Raw genomic sequence first — 13,487 nt, 5'->3', positions numbered from 1 at the left:
CTGCAAGTTCAAAAAGCTATTCTAATGTGTTCTGGCTTACTGCAGCACGTTCTACTATCACCATCTCTGTAATAAATCAACTTATCTCTCTCTTGTCAGACTTGTCAGGCCTGTGTCTGGAAGGCTGCCAAGTTCTTCAGTGTTGTGGTTCTGTGATGCATCTCCCCCCTCCAGGCCCCTCTCTGCACACTGCCTGTGTATTATTTAGATTAGTGCAGCTTCTCTCTGCTCTATTATCTTTTACAAGCTGGATAAATCCTCCTCTGAGCTGGCTGGGCTTTCACATACTGAGGAATTACATACAGGCAGAGCTGTCTGCACTCTGCAGGAAGAAACAGCCTGACACTTCAGTGGAAGATAGCTGCAGGGGGAAAGAAACACACAAATGATCTCTTGAGATTCAAAAGGAAGGGTGTATACAGCCTGCTTGTGTATGAATGTATTTTCTATGTGTGGACATACTGTACATCAATCTACTTCCTGTTTTGGTGGCCATTTTGTTTGTTTATAAACAAACTTTTTAAAACACTTCTTAAACACTTTTTATGCGGCGAGGAGCGGCGAAATTGTGACAGAGGGTAATAGGAGATGTCCCCTAACGCACTGGTATGTTTATTTTTGTGCGATTTTAACAATACAGATTCTCTTTAATCACTTCAGCCCTCAGTCGTTTTCACTTTATGCATCCGAGCAATGTTCACCTCCCATTCATTAGCCTATAACTTTATCACTACTTATCACAATGAACTGATCTACATCTTGTTTTTTCCGCGACCAATTAGGCTTTCTTTGGGGGGTACATTTTGCTAAGAGCTACCTTACTGTAAATGCAGTTTAACAGTAAGAATAAGAAAAAAATGGAAAAAATTCATTATTTCTCAGTTTTCGGCCATTATAGTTTTAAAATAATACATGCCTCCATAATTAAAACCCACGTATTGTATTTGCCCATTTGTCCCGGTAATTACACCGTTTAAATTATGTCCCTATCACAATATTTTATTTGGAAATAATAGTGCATTTTTTCCGTTTTGCATCCATCACTATTTACAAGCTTATAATTTAAAAAAAAATAGAAATATTTTATCTTTACATAGATATTTAAAAAGTTTAGACTCTTAGGTAAATATTTATGTGTTTTTTTCATTGTAATGTTTCTTTTTTATTATTATTAAACATTTTATTTGGGTATTTTTGGGAGGGTGGGATGTAAATAGTAATTTTTTTTAATGTAAATATATGTTTATTTTTTTTTTTTTTTTAATGTAGATGTAGTTTTACTTTTTGGCCACAAGGTTAGGTTTGTTTACATGACGTCACCTTAGGTTTGTTTACATGACGTCACTCTAAGAGTGACGTCATGTAAACAAACCTAAGGTGACGTCATGTAAACAAACCTAACCTTGTGGCCAAAAAGTAAAACTACATCTACATTAAAAAAAATAAAAAAATGGTGCCCACACTTCTTTGACTTGTGAGCTACTTTAAACAATTACCAAGTCAAAATTATCTACCTGTGTGCAGTTTTGGGAGCAAAATTGTATATACAGAATGGAAAATATAGTGGGGTCGGAATCTACCATGAAGTCCTGTGTGATCTACCGGTAGATCACGATCTACCTAACGGGCACCCCTGTTAAGCATAACATGTAGTGAAGTAGGGGGACGTAGGAGGCAGAAAAAGCAAGGCTTCCAAGAGAAGTTGTTTCTTTTTCTGCAGGGGAGAGGAATCAGAGAACGGGCACCATGGTCCGATTCATTGATTCCTGGGCTAACGATCTGCAGCTGGGAATGTGCGTACACGCGCGCGATCGGCCGCGGGAGTGCGCGGGAGCGCACATGGCCTCCTGGACTTAGCTCTACGTCCAGGAGGAGAAAGTGGTTAAAGGGCCGCATCCTTGTTTAACTAGCTAAAGACTGCCCCCACCCCAATGGGCGTGGCCACGGCGGCAGCCCCAGGACCGCCTAACGCCAATTGGACACGGATGTCCCACTGGGACATTAGAGAGCGATCAGCTCTCATAGGCAGAAGCCTATGACAGCCGATCGCCAGGATTGGCTGGCTGGGGGGAGGGAGGGGTTTGCAAAAAAAAAAAAAAATTATAAAAAAAAGAAACAAATATTTATTCAAAAACAAACAAAAACTAGGGGGGCGATCAGACCCCACCAACAGAGAGCTCTGTTGGTGGGGAGAATAGGGGGGGGGGGGGGGGATCACTTGTGTGCTGAGTTGTGCGACCCTGCAGTTTGGCCTGAAACCTGCAATTGCCAATTACACTAAATATGGCCTGGTCTTTAAAGGGAAGGTTCAGGCAGAGGGTAAAAAAAATCTATATCCACTTACCTGGGGCTTCCTCCAGCCCGTGGAAGGCAGGAGGTGCCCTCGCCGCCGCTGCGGAGGGTCCCGGTCGTCTCCGGTGGCCGACCCGACCTGGCCAGACCCGGCTGCCAGGTCGGGCTCTTCTGCGCTCCAATATGCGCCTCACGGGGGCGTGCTGATGTCATCGGACGTCCTCCGGGCTGTACTGCGCATGCCGGCCTGGCCAGGTCAGGTCGGCCACCGGAAGCCTGCGGAGTGGCGGCGAGGGCACCTCCTGCCTTCCATGGGCTGGAGGAAGCCCCAGGTAAGTGGATATGGATTTTTATTTTTTTTACCCTCTGCCTGAACCTTCCCTTTAAAGAGACACTGAAGCAGGAAAAAAAATATGATATAATGAATTGGTTGTGTACTATGAATAATTACTAGAAGTTTAGCAGCAAAGAAAATATTCTCATACTTTTATTTTCAGGTATAGTGTTTTTTCTAACATTGAACAATTCTACAATATGTGCAGATTACACAACACTCAGCATTCAAAATGATTCTTTCAGAGCAGTCTGTGAACTAATGACCTCTCCTCTGGCAGAAGAAAAGTAATTAGTTCAATAACACTTGAGATAATAAAACTCAGATAACAGCCCTCTCCAGGACTTTGAAAGTAGTAGAGCTTAATGGCTTGTTTGCATAGAGATAACAACTGGAGTTTCTCAACTCTTCCTGTACTGGAAACAATTAGACTGATGTATCTGATCTTAGGGCCCTTTTCCACTAGCAATCGCTAGCGTTCACGCTGAATGCTAGCGATTGCTGAATCGCAATTATCGGCGATTCCCCGACGTTCGCGGCCGCGATTTTGCTATGCTATGCACTGCATAGCAAAATCGCGGCAAAAGTCGCTCCACGGCGCGATCGCGATCAAGTAAAAAACGAATCGCGGTAGTGGAAATTACCTACCGCGATTCCTATGTTAAAAAGCAAACCGTAGCGATTGTAAAATCGCTAGCGGTTTGCGTTTTTGCGATTCAGCCAGCGCAAACGCGCTGGTGGAAAAGGGCCCTGAATGTTTTATTTCTTAGCTGTACTACACATACAAATCATAATATCATAATTTTTTTTTGCTTCAGTGTCTCTTTAAGGGGGGCTTAGCACTATGGTCCTCAAGTGGTTAACACAAGTCCGTTTTGGTATTTCACGTGTATGTTTCTTCCTACCACATCAGAACAGGTTCAGTTGCCCCTTATAACGTCACGCTCCTGTCCCCTGAAGCGCTCTGTGCCTGCCTAGTAGTACTGTGTAGGCGCAGAACGCTCCAGAGATCCGGAGCTTGGCGGGGGCACACGCGGCCGAGCCACGCATGGGCAGAAGGCAACGAGTGGCGGCAACTGACCGGATTACCGGGAGTCGTAACGCCAGAATGGGGGACCCGAGGAGGATGGCAAGGGAAGCCCCAGTGCTCATGCGGCTGGAGGAAGCCCCAGGTGAGTATAAATAATGGCCTGTATACCATCTCTGGTATATTTTAATCTAATCCCTGCCATAGTCATATCTATGTATCACGTAGCGTGTGTATTGTAGTATAGGGCCGATATTTTAGCAGGAAGCCAATGAACTTCTCTGTATGTTTTTGAGATAAAACCCATACAGACACATGAGAACATACAAACTCCATGCAGATAGTGTTCTGGTTGGGATTTGAACTGGGAACCCAACGCTGCAAGGCAAGAGTGTTAACTATGGTACCAGCACATTAATATTTGGGGGAACATCAGCCCGGGGGACCGCCACACATCCAATTGATCACGTCAGTCTGAGATTCCCTGCGTGCTCAATTGATTTCCAACACGTCCAATCTGATTTCCAATCGTTTATCTGATTGATTTTGTACAGAAGCGATCAGAAGAACGATTGGAAATTAGATTGACCTGTCGGGAATAATCGATTTGACCTGACAGGATATTGCATGGTGTGTACTGGGCATAATCCTTGTTGCGATACAGATTTTCATCCGATTCGATAACCAATGAGATGGTCGATCTGGTCGCACAAATGAAGCTAATATATGAGCTCAGTGCTGGGAAGTGGGGATGGAATATTTCCAGCATGACCTCTGACCTGCCGGCCGGACACTGACGCGCGCGAGCCGAGCACAGCAGATACACTGATACATTGTATGCATCCGATGATCCCTGCCAGCCCCGCCCTCCGCCTGCAGCCCCTCCCCGGATCCCCGCCCCTCCTCTGGCAGCTCCTCCCCCGGGCCGGGCACACACAGGCCGGAGACACAGAGGAGCAGCCGGCCGGACGGGGAGAGTCTCCGCTGATCGGTGAGTTCCGGCGGGGGGGAGGGCCGGGAGAGGCCGGGGAATGTGAGCGGCAGCCGGGAGGGGTGGAGAGACGGGAGGGTGAATAATGCGAGCAGCAGCCGGCGGCCTGTGCGGGGAGAGCCGGAGATCTGTGCATAGAATGGCTGCATCGCCTGTGTGTGATCACAGCTCCAGCTCTACCATTATCATTGTATATTCCCATTATTATATACCCGTCACTGATACAACTATTATTATATATGTCCATCACTGATACAACTATTATTATACACCCCATAATACTGATACCCCCATTATTATACACCCCATCACTGATACCCCCATTATTATACACCCCATCACTGATACCCCCATTATTATACACCCCATCACTGATACCCCCATTATAAACCTCATCACTGATATCCCCATTATTATACACCCCATCACTGATATCCCCATTATTATACACCCCATCACTGATACCCCCATTATTATACACCCCATCACTGATACCCCCATTATAAACCCTATCACTGATACCCCCATTATAAACCCTATCACTGATACCCCCATTATAAACCCTATCACTGATACCCCCATTATAAACCCTATCACTGATACCCCCATTATAAACCCTATCACTGATACCCCCATTATAAACCCTATCACTGATACCCCCATTATAAACCCTATCACTGATACCCCCATTATAAACCCTATCACTGGTACCCCCATTATTATACACCCCACCACTGGTACCCCCATTATTATACACCCCACCACTGGTACCCCCATTATTATACACCCCACCACTGGTACCCCCATTATTACATATGTTCATCACTGATACCCCCATTATTATACACCCCATAATACAATGTGACTGGCTCCATCACTGATACCCCCATTATTATACACCCCATCACTGATAACCCCATTATTATACACCCCATAATACAGTGTGACTGGGCCCATCACTGATACCACCATTATTATATTATTTATAGGGACATGTTGCCATTTATTGCAGGATGGCATGTAGCGTATAAGCAGTGTAGAGTCACACGGTGTTTTGGGTGATGGCCATTTCCCATGGTTGTGAAGGGTTGACTCTGAGTCATCTGTATAATCCTTCACTGATATCCATAGTATTATATACTGATGCTGAAAGCTGCAGATTTTAGGGGTGGAACTTAATGCTGCATATGGCAGGGGGTGGGGCTTAGTGCTGCAGGCGCTGGTGGGATGGGCTGAATGCTGCATGTGGTAGGGGGTGCGGCTTAGTGCTGCAGACGTTGGTGGGGTGGGCTGAATGCTGCATGTGATGGGGAGGGGCTGAATGCTGCATGTGACAGGGGGAGGGGCTGAATGCTGAGGTCAGCAGGTGAGTAGGGTGAGACCTGTCACTGCATTAGCACCCACTGCCTTCTGAAGGCGGAAACTAGTAATACCTGAATTTGTGCACGTTCTAGTGTGAAGCCAGCGTGGCGTGCCTGGCAGACATTCCGCCCTGGGCAGAGACCCAGTTTGCCTCTGCAGAAGTTTGGCCCGCTTGTGTGTAATGTATCTTAGAATTGTGATGGAATATTAGTTAGATACTGGCTTGGTGCTGTTTGGTTTCTTGGATTTATTGGCTTTGTTTGAAACATTCCTATTTGTTTTTTTATATTTGGCTAAACCCCCCCCAAAATTCAGATATTTCCATTATATTTTTATATGTAGGTTGTGATATGGAGGCTGCTACCTTTATTCCAGTTTAGTTTGTTGCTTACTGTCTGGCTTCTGTAGACTCACATCTGGGACAGGCTTGTAGCCAATGGAGGCGCACCTGGGACAAGCTTGTAGCCAATGGAGGCACACCTGGGACAAGCTTGTAGCCAATGGAGGCACACCTGGGACAGGCTTGTAGCCAATGGCGGCGCACCTGGGACAAGCTTGTAGCCAATGGAGGCGCACCTGGGACAAGCTTGTAGCCAATGGAGGCGCACCTGGGACAAGCTTGTAGCCAATGGAGGCGCACCTGGGACAGGCTCGTAGCCAATGGAGGCACACCTGGGACAAGCTCGTAGCCAATGGAGGCGCACCTGGGACAGGCTCGTAGCCAATGGAGGCACACCTGGGACAAGCTCGTAGCCAATGGATGCACACCTGGGACAGGCTCGTAGCCAATGGATGCACACCTGGGACAAGCTTGTAGCCAATGGAGGCACACCTGGGACAAGCTTGTAGCCAATGGAGGCACACCTGGGACAAGCTTGTAGCCAATGGAGGCACACCTGGGACAAGCTTGTAGCCAATGGAGGCACACCTGGGACAAGCTCGTAGCCAATGGAGGCACACCTGGGACAAGCTTGTAGCCAATGGAGGCACACCTGGGACAAGCTTGTAGCCAATGGAGGCACACCTGGGACAAGCTTGTAGCCAATGGAGGCACACCTGGGACAAGCTTGTAGCCAATGGATGCACACCTGGGACAAGCTTGTAGCCAATGGATGCACACCTGGGACAAGCTTGTAGCCAATGGAGGCACACCTGGGACAAGCTTGTAGCCAATGGAGGCACACCTGGGACAAGCTTGTAGCCAATGGATGCACACCTGGGACAAGCTTGTAGCCAATAAAATCACACCAAGGTGTGGTTCACTGTATACTGTAAATCGCAAGTGCTGAGTGCTTTTGTGAGTGCTTTTCAAAGCAATTTTAAGCCCCATCTACACTATGGGACATTGCAGCGATCCGGCGGCTCGATTAGCCGCCGGATCGCCTCTTCCGCGTGCGCCGCATTCGATTCCCCGCTCGCCGCTCGTGTGCCGCATTCGATTCCCCGCTCGTCCCCGCCGGCGCCGCTTATCTTCCGCTCGATTCCCTGCCACTGTCCCCTCGCGGGGAGCGAGCAGGGAATCGGCGGTGCGGAGATCCGTCCTGTCGGATCTTGATTGATAAGGAGCATCGCGGCCGCATCTACTCGTGTAGATGCGGCTTTAGAGCTATTAAGTGCTTATGTGTGCGCTTTTGTGTGGCTATTAGCGTTTTTTTTTCTTCTTCCAAGTCAATCAGGAAGTGAACTCTTTGTCCTGGAACGGAATCTTTTTTTTTTTTTTTTTTTTTTGTTATTTTGTAACAGTGCTCACAAAATAGCTTTTCAAGTGCATAGCTATTTTCCTAGCACTATCCAAAAGCGCTCATAGTGTGAACAAGCCATTAGGACAGGCTTGTAGCCAATGGCATCACATCTGGGCCAAGCCTGGGACAGGCTTGTAGCCAATGGAGGAACACCTGGGACAAGCTTGTAGCCAATGGAATTGCACCTGGGACAAGCTTGTAGCCAATGGAATTGCACCTGGGACAAGCTTGTAGCCAATGGAGGCACACCTGGGACAAGCTTGTAGCTAATGGAATTGCACCTGGAACAGGCTTGTAGCCAACGGAGGCATACCTGGGACAAGCTTGTAGCCAACGGAGGCATACCTGGGACAGGCTTGTGGCCGACGGAGGCGCACCTGGGACAGGCTTGTGGCCGACGGAGGCGCACCTGGGACAGGCTTGTGGCCGACGGAGGCGCACCTGGGACAGGCTTGTGGCCGACGGAGGCGCACCTGGGACAGGCTTGTGTCCGACGGAGGCGCACCTGGGACAGGCTTGTGTCCGACGGAGGCGCACCTGGGACAGGCTTGTGTCCGACGGAGGCGCACCTGGGACAGGCTTGTGTCCGACGGAGGCGCACCTGGGACAGGCTTGTGTCCGACGGAGGCGCACCTGGGACAGGCTTGTGTCCGACGGAGGCGCACCTGGGACAGGCTTGTGTCCGACGGAGGCGCACCTGGGACAGGCTTGTGTCCGACGGAGGCGCACCTGGGACAGGCTTGTGTCCGACGGAGGCGCACCTGGGACAGGCTTGTGGCCGACGGAGGCGCACCTGGGACAAGCCGTTGTTGCATTTAATTGACCCATTACCAAGCTGCATACATTTGCCTGGGCTTTGCATCAGCATTATAAGGCTGCCATTGACCATCCCTGGGTATACCTGCAGAGTCAGCTGGCATTGTACAGAGGATGAGGGTATGCGGAGCCCGCAGGGCCTTGCTGTGCTTCACCGCTCAATCTTCACTCCTTCCTGCCCATTCCACTCATCAGGCTTCATCTGTTATCAGGCTGACTGCTGGGAAGTGCGATCCGGCGAGCGGATTGGTCGTTGCCGGGCGGCAGCATCTCTGTCATGTTTAATGAGGCCAGTAAAGCGCGAGGACGCCTGAGCCGCTGTGACCGCGTATCGGATCTGGATGGATGCTGAGGATTTCTGCTTTACCGGAAGGTGATTCTGTGACTTCTGATGGAGGAGTCTCTACACTCGCGCTGCACTCTCCTTCTATTTTTGGCAATGGACCCTGAACTAAGATGCTGCCGATCAGATTTTAGCTTAGCCGCATGCTTGTTTCAGGTGTGTTTCAGACACTACTGCAGCCAGAGAGATCAGCAGGATGCCAGTAAACTGGTATTGTTTAAGAGGATATAAATATGGCAGCCTCCATATGCCTCTCAGGTTTACTTTGAAAACGTCCCGCAAACGTATACGACATGCATGCGTTTTGTAGTGGGAACAGGGCCTACTGTTTTATTTATTTTTTTTTTAATGCTTTTTTTGCCTGCTTTTGCGACTTGCTAGTGCAGCATCAGGTGTAAGGGCGGCTGCATGTCTGTCACTGAGCATAGCACAGGGTACAGCAGGAAGGTGTAAGGGCAGCTGCATGTCTGTCACTGAGTATAGCACAGGGTACAGCAGGAAGGTGTAAGGGCAGCTGCATGTCTGTCACTGAGTATAGCACAGGGTACAGCAGGAAGGTGTAAGGGCGGCTGCATGTCTGTCACTGAGTATAGCACAGGGTACAGCAGGAAGGTGTGAGAGTGGCTGGATGTCTGTCACTGAGTATAGCACAGGGTACAGCAGGAAGGTGTAAGGGCAGCTGCATGTCTGTCACTGAGTATAGCACAGGGTACAGCAGGAAGGTGTAAGGGCGGCTGCATGTCTGTCACTGAGCATAGCACAGGGTACAGCAGAAAGGTGTAAGGGCAGCTGCATGTCTGTCACTGAGTATAGCACAGGGTACAGCAGGAAGGTGTAAGGGCAGCTGCATGTCTGTCACTGAGTATAGCACAGGGTACAGCAGGAAGGTGTAAGGGCGGCTGCATGTCTGTCACTGAGCATAGCACAGGGTACAGCAGAAAGGTGTAAGGGCAGCTGCATGTCTGTCACTGACTATAGCACAGGGTACAGGGTAAGGTGTAAGAGCGGCTGCATGTCTGTCACTGAGTATAGCACAGGGTACAGCAGGAAGGTGTAAGGGCGGCTGCATGTCTGTCACTGAGTATAGCACATGGTACAGCAGGAAGGTGTAAGGGCGGCTGCATGTCTGTCACTGAGTATAGCACAGGGTACAGCAGGAAGGTGTAAGGGCGGCTGCATGTCTGTCACTGAGTATAGCACAGGGTACAGCAGGAAGGTGTAAGAGCGGCTGCATGTCTGTCACTGAGTGAAGCTCAGGGTACACTAGGAAGGTGTAAGAGCGGCTGCATGTCTGTCACTGAGTATAGCACAGGGTACACTAGGAAGGTGTAAGAGCGGCTGCATGTCTGTCACTGAGTATAGCACAGGGTACAGCAGGAAGGTGTAAGAGCGGCTGCATGTCTGTCACTGAGTATAGCACAGGGTACACTAGGAAGGTGTAAGAGCGGCTGCATGTCTGTCACTGAGTATAGCACAGACAGGGTACAGCAGGAAGGTGTAAGGGCGGCTGCATGTCTGTCACTGAGTATAGCACAGGGTACAGCAGGAAGGTGTAAGAGCGGCTGCATGTCTGTCACTAAGTATAGCACAGGGTACAGCAGGAAGGTGTAAGAGTGGCTGCATGTCTGTCACTGAGTATAGCACAGGGTACAGCAGGAAGGTGTAAGGGCGGCTGCATGTCTGTCACTGAGTATAGCACATGGTACAGCAGGAAGGTGTAAGGGCGGCTGCATGTCGGTCACTGAGTATAGCACAGGGTACACTAAGATGGTGTAAGAGCGGCTGCATGTCTGTCACTAAGTATAGCACAGGGTACAGGAGGAAGATGTAAGAGCGGCTGCATGTCTGTCACTGAGTATAGCACAGGGTACAGGACGAAGGTGTAAGAGCGGCTGCATGTCTGTCACTGAGTATAGCACAGGGTACAGCAGGAAGGTGTGAGAGTGGCTGGATGTCTGTCACTGAGTATAGCACAGGGTACAGGAGGAAGATGTAAGAGCTGCTACATGTCTGTCACTGAGTATAGCACAGGGTACAGCAGGAAGGTGTAAGAGAGGCTGCATGTCTGTCACTGAGTATAGCACAGGGTACAGCAGGAAGGTGTAAGGGCGGCTGCATGTCTGTCACTGAGTATAGCACATGGTACAGCAGGAAGGTGTAAGGGCGGCTGCATGTCTGTCACTGAGTATAGCACAGGGTACCACAGGAAGGTGTAAGAGCGGCTGCATGTCTGTCACTGAGTATAGCACAGGGTACAGCAGGAAGGTGTAAGGGCGGCTGGATGTCTGTCACTGAGTATAGCACAGGGTACAGCAGGAAGGTGTAAGGGCGGCTGCATGTCTGTCACTGAGTATAGCACAGGGTACAGCAGGAAGGTGTAAGAGAGGCTGCATGTCTGTCACTGAGTATAGCACAGGGTACAGCAGGAAGGTGTAAGGGCGGCTGGATGTCTGTCACTGAGTATAGCACAGGGTACAGCAGGAAGGTGTAAGGGCGGCTGCATGTCTGTCACTGAGTATAGCACAGGGTACAGCAGGAAGGTGTAAGGGCGGCTGCATGTCGGTCACTGAGTATAGCACAGGGTACAGGAGGAAGATGTAAGAGCTGCTGCATGTCTGTCACGGAGTATAGCACAGGGTACAGCAGGAAGGTGTGAGAGTGGCTGGATGTCTGTCACTGAGTATAGCACAGGGTACAGGAGGAAGGTGTAAGGGCGGCTGCATGTCTGTCACTGAGTATAGCACAGGGTACAGCAGGAAGGTGTAAGGGCGGCTGCATGTCTGTCACTGAGTATAGCACAGGGTACAGGAGGAAGATATAAGAGCTGCTGCATGTCTGTCACTGAGTATAGTACATGGTACAGCAGGAAGGTGTAAGAGAGTCTGCATGTCTGTCACTGAGTATAGCACAGGGTACAGCAGGAAGGTGTAAGGGCGGCTGCATGTCTGTCACTGAGTATAGCACAGGGTACAGCAGGAAGGTGTGAGAGTGGCTGGATGTCTGTCACTGAGTATAGCACAGGGTACAGCAGGAAGGTGTAAGGGCGGCTGCATGTCTGTCACTGAGTATAGCACAGGGTACAGCAGGAAGGTGTAAGGGCGGCTGCATGTCTGTCACTGAGTATAGCACAGGGTACAGGAGGAAGATGTAAGAGCTGCTGCATGTCTGTCACTGAGTATAGCACAGGGTACAGCAGGAAGGTGTAAGGGCGGCTGCATGTCTGTCACTGAGTATAGCACAGGGTACAGCAGGAAGGTGTGAGAGTGGCTGGATGTCTGTCACTGAGTATAGCACAGGGTACAGGAGGAAGGTGTAAGGGCGGCTGCATGTCTGTCACTGAGTATAGCACAGGGTACAGCAGGAAGGTGTAAGAGAGGCTGCATGTCTGTCACTGAGTATAGCACATGGTACAGCAGGAAGGTGTAAGGGCGGCTGCATGTCTGTCACTGAGTATAGCACATGGTACAGCAGGAAGGTGTAAGAGAGGCTGCATGTCTCTCACTGAGTATAGCACAGGGTACAGCAGGAAGGTGTAAGGGCGGCTGCATGTCTGTCACTGAGTATAGCACAGGGTACAGCAGGAAGGTGTAAGAGAGGCTGCATGTCTGTCACTGAGTATAGCACAGGGTACAGCAGGAAGGTGTAAGGGCGGCTGCATGTCTGTCACTGAGTATAGCACAGGGTACAGCAGGAAGGTGTAAGAGAGGCTGCATGTCTGTCACTGAGTATAGCACAGGGTACAGCAGGAAGGTGTAAGGGCGGCTGCATGTCTGTCACTGAGTATAGCACAGGGTACAGGAGGAAGATGTAAGAGCTGCTGCATGTCTGTCACTGAGTATAGCACATGGTACAGCAGGAAGGTGTAAGAGAGGCTGCATGTCTGTCACTGAGTATAGCACAGGGTACAGCAGGAAGGTGTAAGGGCGGCTGCATGTCTGTCACTGAGTATAGCACAGGGTACAGCAGGAAGGTGTAAGAGAGGCTGCATGTCTATCACTGAGTATAGCACATGGTACAGCAGGAAGGTGTAAGGGCGGCTGCATGTCTGTCACTGAGTATAGCACAGGGTACAGCAGGAAGGTGTAAGAGAGGCTGCATGTCTGTCACTGAGTATAGCACAGGGTACAGCAGGAAGGTGTAAGGGCGGCTGCATGTCTGTCACTGAGTATAGCACATGGTACAGCAGGAAGGTGTAAGGGCGGCTGCATGTCTGTCACTGAGTATAGCACAGGGTACAGGAGGAAGATGTAAGAGCTGCTGCATGTCTGTCACTGAGTATAGCACAGGGTACAGCAGGAAGGTGTAAGAGCGGCTGCATGTCTGTCACTGAGTATAGCACAGGGTACAGCAGGAAGGTGTAAGGGCGGCTGGATGTCTGTCACTGAGTATAGCACAGGGTACAGCAGGAAGGTGTAAGGGCAGCTGCATGTCTGTCACTGAGTATAGCACAGGGTACAGCAGGAAGGTGTAAGGGCGGCTGCATGTCTTTCACTGAGTATAGCACAGGGTACAGCAGGAAGGTGTAAGGGCAGCTGCATGTCTGTCACTGAGTATAGCACAGGGTACAGCAGGAAGGTGTA

The 13,487-nt window shown here is 49.8% G+C and overlaps 1 protein-coding gene across 2 annotated transcripts in view; it reads left to right on the top strand.

The window, feature by feature from the left end:
* The first annotated feature begins 4,550 nt into the window (after window positions 1-4,550).
* Window positions 4,551-13,487, top strand: part of CTNNBIP1 (catenin beta interacting protein 1) — a 71,659-nt gene continuing 62,722 nt past the window's right edge. The window contains exon 1 of one of the 2 annotated variants that reach the window (XM_068238840.1): window positions 4,551-4,644. The gene's annotated coding sequence lies outside the window, so the exon portion shown is untranslated. The remainder of the gene's footprint in view (window positions 4,645-13,487) is intronic. The other variant, XM_068238841.1, reaches the window with a different exon arrangement.

This window comes from Hyperolius riggenbachi, chromosome 6 (assembly GCF_040937935.1).
Source record: "Hyperolius riggenbachi isolate aHypRig1 chromosome 6, aHypRig1.pri, whole genome shotgun sequence".
Classification (NCBI taxonomy): domain Eukaryota; kingdom Metazoa; phylum Chordata; class Amphibia; order Anura; family Hyperoliidae; genus Hyperolius; species Hyperolius riggenbachi.
Note: the sequence above shows the minus strand (reverse complement) of the source record. Positions and strands in the feature narration are given on the sequence as shown.